A 9,000-nucleotide genomic window follows, 5' to 3' on the forward strand; every position below is an offset into this window, starting at 1 on the left:
GGTTAATGAATGGGGGGGGGGGCGGCTGCAGCTCCAGCTCCAGCTCCAGCCCGGTGGTCGCGGTGGAGGATTGGGACGATCCCGGATCCCTGGGCCCAGGGATGGGGTTTCCCGCGTATTTGGCGGCGTCTGACGCGCAGCCGCGGCCCCGGCGCTTTGTGGCGGCTCCGCTCCGCTCCGCTCCGGGCCCGGCCCGAGGTTGGCGCATGCGCTGCCGGCACACGGGCACCGCTCTCAGAGCCCCCGGGTCACCTACCGGTCAACACTGAGCGGCCCCGCCCCCCCCGCTCTCTCTCTGCGTCACTCTCCGCCCCAACCCCTCGACATCCGTGTCCGGGCCGCTGGGTCTCCGCTCTCCGGCCGCTCCACATGCGCACTGCCGCCGCCCGCGCGTCCCCAGCCGCCCTGCACATGCGCACTGCCGCCGCCCGCATGTTCCCGGCCGCCCTGCACATGCGCACTGCCGCGGCAACTGGTCGGCGCCGGGCACTTTCTCGCTCCCTTTGCATTGTTGGAGATCTAGCCGCCATTGCTATCCTGTCGCCGCCCCGCCGTGACCGCTGAAACCCGACGCCGAATCACTCCCAAGATAGACACCAAACCCTGGAGGAACTCAGCGGGGCCGGCAGCATCTCTGGATAGAAGGAATTGGGGGATGTTTCGGGTCGAGGCCCTTTTTCAAACACCCTCTCGTTTTAGTGTTTTTAGTTTCGTTTAAAGATACAGCGCGGAAACAGGCCCTTCGGCCCACCGAATCCATGCCGACCACCGATCACCCGTACACCAGTTCTCTTCTGCACACTCGGGACGTGAGTCAAGAGTGTTTTATTCTCTAATGAACCAATTAGAACAATGAAATTCTCACTTGCAGCAGCACAGCACAATATGTAAACATAGTACTCTGTAAACAATGTTATAAACAGAAGGAAAAGATTACGTTTTGGGTTGGGTCTGAGAAAGGGCCCTGCACGTCTTTGGAATGTGGAAGGAAAGAAGAGCACCCGGATAAAACCCATGCGATCAAAGGGAGCACGAGCAAACTCCATACAGAGAGCACCCATATTCAGGATCGATTCCATGTCCCCGGCACTTTTAGGCAGCAACTTTACGGCCACTGTGCTGCCCCGTAGTATTGAACTGAATTAAAACATAGCTGTAAAGGGGGACATAGCGTGACTTAGATATTTAAGACTGAAAATGAATAGTTTATTATTTTTAGTAACCAAAGTTACCAACATTTAATTTTTTTAAATCAAGATATAGTGGCACTGCTGGTAGAGTTGCTGCCTCACACCCAGAGATCTGTGTGCGATCCTGGAGAAGTGTCTCAACCCGAAACGTCACCCCTTCCTTCTCTCCTAGATGCTGCCTGACCAGCATTTTGTGACACCTGTCCTTGGGCACTGTCTGTGTTGAATTTGCACATTCTCCCTGCAAGTGTGCGGGCTTCCTCCCACATCCCATAGACAAATTGTAGGTTAATTTGTCTCTGGAAAATTGTCCCGAATGTGTAGGGAGCGGGTGAGGAAAGTGGGATCTATCAGCTATCTCCCCTCTACACTATCACTCTGAAGAAGGATCCTGACCTGAAACATGATTTGTCCTCTACTTAAACAGATGCTGCCTGATCCAATGTTCCTCCAGCAGTTGTTTTTTAAAAATCTTTGCTTTGGACACTGATTAGGATCTTGACCTATTCCTTTTCTCCAGAGATGCTGCCTGACCCATTGAGTTACTTCAGCTTTGTGTGTCTGTCTTCAGTTTCCAAAGCCCTGCCTTGAACATTTACATGATTCAGGATGGCCCATTTCCTTTATTTTAAAAATAAAATATATTCAGAAAGATATGAAAAGAAGAAATCCAAAATTGTACATGGGGTTTTATATTCACAATCTTTATCCATCTGTACATGGTATTGTCAAATCTATATTGGGAGTGCTATCGGCTTAATAGATTCTATTATGACAATGCACCAATATCACTCATGTGGCCTCTGAAAAGTACCCTGATATGTTTGTGGGACTCTGCCCCACGTTTTCTAATATTGGCAGAGTGTGAAGGGCTCCAATCTGCAACATCGCTTGCCCATTCCCTCCAGAGATGCTGCCTGACCCACTGAGATACTCAAGCACTTTGTTTTTCACTCAGTTTTCCAGTTCTCTGTCTCTCCTTAGATACCAGCCCTTCCCTACAAAGCCTTTGCATTGACTGCATGAACCAGGCCACTTTAAAAAACTGGAAGAACAGCAGCTCATATTCCCCTTGGGTAGCTTTCAAACCAACAGTATGAACATTGAATTGTCCATTTTCAGTCAATGTCCAACTAACCCCCCCCCCCCCCCCCTTCCACACACCCTCTGTCTCTCCCATACCCTCTGTCTCTCCCATACCCTCTGTCTCTCCCATCTCCCCTCCCCTCCCATGTGCCCCATTGGACTCCCATCCATTTTTCCACCCCCCCTCACCCCACCTGCTACATTCCTCCCTCCAGCTTCAGGGTCAGTGCAGGAGAAGTGGGCCAAAGTCCTGTGCTGGACTGTCCTCTGTTTCCTCTGCTTGCCGGCCTGGTCTGAATCAGGGTCTCATCCCAACCCGTCACCCCTTCCTCCTCTCCAGAGGAGATGCTGCCTGTCCCGCTGAGTTACTCCAGCCTTTTGTGTCCATCAATGTCCGGCACGTGATGCCCGGCCCCGCCCCGAATCATCGATGAATGGGCACCACATGACGCACCACCCGTCATGAATGAAGATCACGTGACGCTCCCGCCCCAACCAATGCGCCGCTTGGACCGGCACATGCCGGCCCCACCCATAGAAATCAACCGACGTCACGTGACGTCCCCGCCCCGTCTCTGGACGGAGGGGCATGTAACGTTCCCGTCGCTGCACGGAGGGTCACGTGACGTCCCCGCCATCAGTGCGGCCGCCACGTGACGCGACGCGCCGCCATCTTGCCGGTGGAGGGGGAGCGGCGGCGGCCGGGAAGCTGCAGGTTTCAGCGCCGCTCCTGTCCGTCCGTCTACGGGTCCGGGCCCGGCCGCGGGTCCAAGCGGCGACACCCAGCGGGTCCACAGCTCACAATGGCGGCGTAAAGCGTCGTCCCTGTCTGAGGCCCGGGCGCTCCCCCCCCGGGCGCTCCCTCCCTCCTCCCCCCCCCCGGGCGCTCCCCCCCCCCCCGGGCGCTCCCTCCCTCCTCCCCCCCCCCCCCCCCCCGGCGCTCCCTCCCTCCTCCCCCCCCCGGGCGCTCCCTCCCTGGCGCTCCCTCCCTCCTCCCCCCCCCCCGGGCGCTCCCTCCCTCCTCCCCCCCCCCCCCGGGCGCTCCCTCCGCCCCCCCCGGGCGCTCCCTCCTCCCCCCCGGGCGCTCCCCCACCCCCCCCGGGCACTCCCCTCCCCCCGGGCACTCCCCTCCCCCCCCCCCCCAGGGTGCTCCCTCCTCCCCCCCCCCCGGGCGCTTGTCCCTTCCCAGGGCCCCGGGCGCTTGTCCCTTGGGCCGTGTTATGTGAAACACTACTTGACGCGTTCAAACAGGTGGGAATCTGGAAATCGTCCCGCATTTCGCGTTGAGACCAAGAGGGGGGTCGAGGTGTCCCAGCGGTAGAGTTGCTGCCTGACAGCGCCAGTGTCCCGGGTTCGACCCTGACTACAGGTGCAGGCTGTACGGCGTTTGTACCTTCTCCCCACAGCTTCAGACAGTGGGGTTTCTCCGGTTTCCACCCCCACTCCGAAGACGTCAGGTGGAGAATTCTTTAGTGTGTGGAAAAGGTGGTGGTAATAGTGAGGCGAGACTTCCACTGCTGAATCACTATCGCTGAATTACAATATGTACTCATTCCAGATTCTTTCATCATCCTGCAGTATGGACAGTAATATCAATTGGCTAATAGAGAAGTGCTACGGATTCCTGCCCTTCCTGTGGTTGTACAACTCCTGATTGAAGAGGAGGATTTACCAGGAGCCCTGCTGCGGTTATGTTGCAATAGGTAGGTTCAGAGGTGCCATGTAATTATGTACCCTATATAAATTGCACAATTTAAAAATCTGGTCATGTACAGAATAAAAGTAGTTTGCACGAGTTGTCTTTGGAAGAGAATCAGAGGGTCGACACACTTTTGCCAACGTTACTGATTTGAATGGTGCCAAATCATCCTCAAAGTTATTGTTAAACTAAAGTTGACTGACTAAAAGAAAGGAATAGAATAAAGAACATTATGGCTCTTTGGCCCACAATGTCTGTGTTGCCAAGATGTCTGTTGAAATTATGCCACTATAAATCATCTACCTGCAGCTGATCCATACCCCTCCATTCCCTGCATACCCAGGTGCCAATCAAAGGATACAGAACAATACCATAGAACAGGCAAAAAACCTGATAAATAACTAATTGTCGAGTTCAGCATCTTACATTGTTTTAGTCACTCCCCTGAGCAGCAGGGAGAGAATCAAAGTACTGCATCCCAGTTACTTAGTCTTGGCCCTTGATGCTTACTGCAGCACCTACACTTCTATAATAGCTGATGGACTCTCAATTTCGCTGCCTACTAAGTTGGACAGCAGTTTTGAGCAAAGATACTAGAGGAACAAGATAGACCACTCGACCCTAAAAACCATAGTATGTCACGGTGCCGTTTTTGTAGGCAGAAACTTGCAGAAACATTTAAAAAGAAAAATAACAAATCTGAGTTGATAGATTAGATATATTCTGCATTTTAATGGGAACATACTGTTCCCCCAAAGCACTGATTACAGTACGAGAGGCATAGCGAATGGTGGGTTGTGCCTACTAAAATGGCGGATGTTATGCTCCTTTGTATACTAAAGTTCAGTATAGGTGACTTCAACGGAGTAGTCCATTTTGTTCCTCTAGTATCTTTGGTTTTGAGTGGCGCTAAATATGTAGGCTTTGGATTCATTCCAGAGGGTCCTCGAATGAAATTCAACTGCTGCAGCTCGACTTTTACGCATATTGTTTGTAAAATCTTCACCCCCTCCTCTGGTTATCTCCTCTTTAAACTCTCAGTCCTGGTGCAAGGTCTCGACCTGAGACATAGATTATTCCTTTGCTTCCACAGTACTTGGAAGCACCTGCTGAGTTCCTCCAGTAATGTGTTTGTTGCAGTACAATTATGCTATTTTTTTATGCTAACAGAAATTATTTTCCCCCCACAGTCAAGTATGGACAGATTGCCTCGTTCAAGAATGCTGACAGGAAATTCAACATTCGTGCCCTGATGTCCGAGGTAAAATAGGGAAAGGCTTATTATTGGAATTAGTTTTTATTTAAATGTATTACAGGAATACAATTTACTGAGGCGTTGTGTTGCTTTACTGCCCTGGAGCTAACACTTCACACTCACATTGCCCCTCATCATTTAACCTCCCCACCATCTTTCAAATGAAAGAAAAACATTGTGGACATTCCCAAAACAATAGGAGAGATTAGACAGCAGGTGGTGTAATGTCAATGATGATGAAGGTATGTTGCTCATTTAGTGGAGATTACAGACTTTGTAAATCTGAAAGTCTTTACTTGTTTTGGTCATTGTTCAATTTCTTGTTAATCACTTTGAACAGAAATTTTCAACAACTAGCTTTTAATATTCATAGATCTGACACAAATGGATTAAATTGGCAATAATTTGGCAATCTTGTCCTCTCCATAATAAAAATTGCACAGCACTGGGGTGCAAGGAAATTGCCTATTTGTTATCTCATTGATAGCTTTGTAAAAGTTGTTTTACTCTTCACTAAGTGGAAAAGTATATTATGTCTATTCTGTTGACCAAAATCCTTTCCTCAATGTTTTATTCTTTTCCTGATAAGTATAATTTCACATTTTTCTACAAATATTTTATCATTTTTACAGCTCTTCCAGTGTATCCATATTTTTTTAAAATAGCATAGCAACTGAAACACAACATTTAAGCTTTTCAAATTTTCGTTTTGTCCCTCCATAAATATGTTTGGTTTGCTTTTGCTTGAACCTTTTAAACCACTTCATGATTTTTTTGTATATTTGTACATCCAAATTCATTTTTTCCCTTTAGATTCTCAGACAGCTAGCCTAGAATTTTGACACATCAGAAAAACAGGAGTTACAACGTTGAAAATTGTATTAATGTGACATCATGTAATTTTGCTTACATTTTTGGCACATCAACATCTATCATTATTCGCATATGATTATTTTAATGGGTAATTTGTTAACCTCACATATAGCTCAGCAAAATAATGGCAATGCCCAAATTCATTTCCAGGGAGATTTTCAAAGATGTTGGTCTATATAACGAAGGTATCACAAAATGCTGGAGTAACTCAGTGGGTGAGGCAGCATCTCTGGAGGGAAGGAATGGGTGACGTTTCGGGTTGAGACCATTCTTCGCTGAGTTACTCCAGCATTTTGTGATACCTTCGATTTGTACCAGCATCTGTAGTTATTTTTCTAAACAACTTGGTCTGAATAACGAATGCCATTGATCATGGAGAAGAACCAGCTTTTAATAATCATGAAGCTGAAACTGAATGTCTTTAAACAGCAAGTCTGTGTGTTTGCCTGTGTATAATCCATATCCCTTCATTCCTTGCACATTCACGTGCCTATCAAAAAGCCTCTCAAGTGCCATTATCGTATCTGTCTCAACCACAACCTTGGCAGTGCATTCCAGGCACTCAACACCCACTGTGTGAAAAAAAAATCTTTAAAAAAACCCTCAATAATTTGCAATCAAAATTATCTCATAGTGCCTCTCTGGCTAATCGTGGTTGTCAATAAGGTAGTCCTCAAGCCAACATAGTTTAGTATTTATTTCTGGAGTGGCTGAATTAAAATTTCAAAGTTACTGAGTTCCGATTGAATTCTGCCTCATATGTGGAAAGACATATGACTCTTCATGGAAGCATTGGAGGGGATACAAACATGATCAACAGGTGTGGGACCAAAATTGGGAATTGCTACTCATCTTTTGAACAATGAGTTAATTTGACTGGGAAAAAGAGGAACTTAACAAGATACTAGGGTTTTCCATTTCACCCACTACCAACCCTTGCAGACAACCATGGCTTATTGCAGACCGAACCATATGTCACTTTGCTGTGGAGAGCCAGTAGAGGGCTGAGGCCCTCTTTCAGGTTCTGAGTGTAATAGGAACCGAGTGTAATACATCCAGTGAATTGGCTTCCACTGCCACCTGTGGCAGAGAATTCCACAGGTTCACAACTCTCTGGGTGAAAAAGTTTTTCCTCATCTCAGTCCTAAATGGCCAACCCCTTATTCTTAAACTGTGACTCCTAGTTCTGGACTCTCCCAACATGAAGAACATTTTTCCTGCATCTAGCCTGTCCTATCCCTTAACGTTATGTTTCTATAAGATCCCCTCTTATCCTTCTAAATTCCAGTGAATATAAACCCAGTCTAAATTCCAGTGAATATAAGCCCAGTATCTCCCTCCTTCTGCTTTGCATTTCACTTCTTTTCTCTAATTATCTGACAGTCTTGTGTCTCTTTTTATCTTCACCGTTTGTCCCCCCATCTGCTTATAAAACCCCCTCGCCTGTATCCACTTGCTCGGCTTTGTCCCCTCCCACCTTTTTTCAGCTTTCTTGCCTTCCCTATTAAAACCAAAACATCACATATTCATTTCCTCCAGTGATGTTGCCTGACCTGCTGAGTTATACCAGTACTCTATGTTTTATTTTTGGTGTGCTAGTTGTAAATGTGCGCTGGATCTACTAAGTGACTTGGTTTTATGTACCCTGCTACCATATCTTTAATTTAATTTCCCTAATGCTGATGCCAGCCTAACTGATCTGAAGTTCCTCATTTTCTATCTCCCTCTCTCCTGAAATAGTGAAGCGTCATTTGCTCTCTTCCAACTTGTGTGAACCATTCTGCAACCTACGGAATTCTGGAAGATGATGAACAGTGCGCCTGCCTGAAAGGCTGCGGATCAAGCTCTGGAATTTGGGCAGCTATTTTCCAGCCGGCACGGACACCATCTTCTATGTCACCAACTCCACGACTACTTGAAACTGCAACACCGTGGAAACCTGGAGTGCTCTCCCCAAAAGGCTTTTTGGATGCTGTGGGTCAGTTGGTATTTTCAATGCCATGATAAATAAGATTTTTGGTGGGAGGGTTAATGAGGGATTCGGAGCAAATGTGCATAAATTAATCTGAGCACAGGCCTTCCCTGACTAACAAATGGATTCCATTTGTGCAGATGTTGATTTTTATATTTGTCAGAAAATAGGCAAAAATTACTCTTATGGTTACCATTCTACTGCATTTTGTAATGAATGGCATTAAAAAACAAATAATGCTGACAAGAAGGACAAGAAGGAACAATTAAAAGAGACAAAACTAGTTCTGACGTTCCAAGAAATGAATGTATGTATGTACATTGGACTTTTGAATTTAATATTGGAGCTTTTCTGCATGTATGAGTTTCTCGTAAGTGGGGCATTTGTTACTCTGGGACGGCCTGTGTACTGCTCTATCATGATTGAATGGCAAGAAACCTGAATTGATTGTGATTTTAGCTTTGAAGAGGAATGTTGTGCAGATCATCTAATTGAGGTATAGAAAAGTATTTATGGCACTTGGAATATAATTTTATATTCAGGAGGGAGGGAAGGAATGCTGAGGCAACAAATTTGCCATATGCTTGTTTAGTTTCTGTAATGAAAAATGATTTATAATCTGGCAAACAAAGTCATTAATCGATTGTCTCGTGGTTTACACATGTGGCTATTTCACATAATAGATCAAAAGTATTACCTTTGATTCTTTTTCACTAAATCAGTATCCCTGTTTGGAAACCTTTATGCCTTTGGCAAGAACCGTACGTACCTGACTGATCTATGAACTCTCCTTTTAACCTTCTCTAAGCACTACAATCCCACTTTCTTTGGATTTTTCATATAAGTGAAGCCTTTCATCTTGATACCATTCTTGCTGTTTTTTATGCAGTTGAGCAGACTGATGTAGAAGAGATTTGTAAAAACT

The 9,000-nt window shown here is 46.6% G+C and overlaps 1 long non-coding RNA gene across 1 annotated transcript; it reads left to right on the plus strand.

The window, feature by feature from the left end:
• The first annotated feature begins 2,960 nt into the window (after nt 1-2,960).
• Nucleotides 2,961-5,236, plus strand: LOC144602756 (uncharacterized). The gene is made up of 3 exons (XR_013548499.1): nt 2,961-2,991; nt 3,855-3,979; nt 5,166-5,236. It is a non-coding gene; the product is annotated as an uncharacterized LOC144602756 (long non-coding RNA).
• The last annotated feature ends 3,764 nt before the right edge of the window (nt 5,237-9,000 follow it).

Source organism: Rhinoraja longicauda, chromosome 19, assembly GCF_053455715.1.
Source record: "Rhinoraja longicauda isolate Sanriku21f chromosome 19, sRhiLon1.1, whole genome shotgun sequence".
Taxonomy (NCBI): Eukaryota; Metazoa; Chordata; class Chondrichthyes; order Rajiformes; family Arhynchobatidae; genus Rhinoraja; species Rhinoraja longicauda.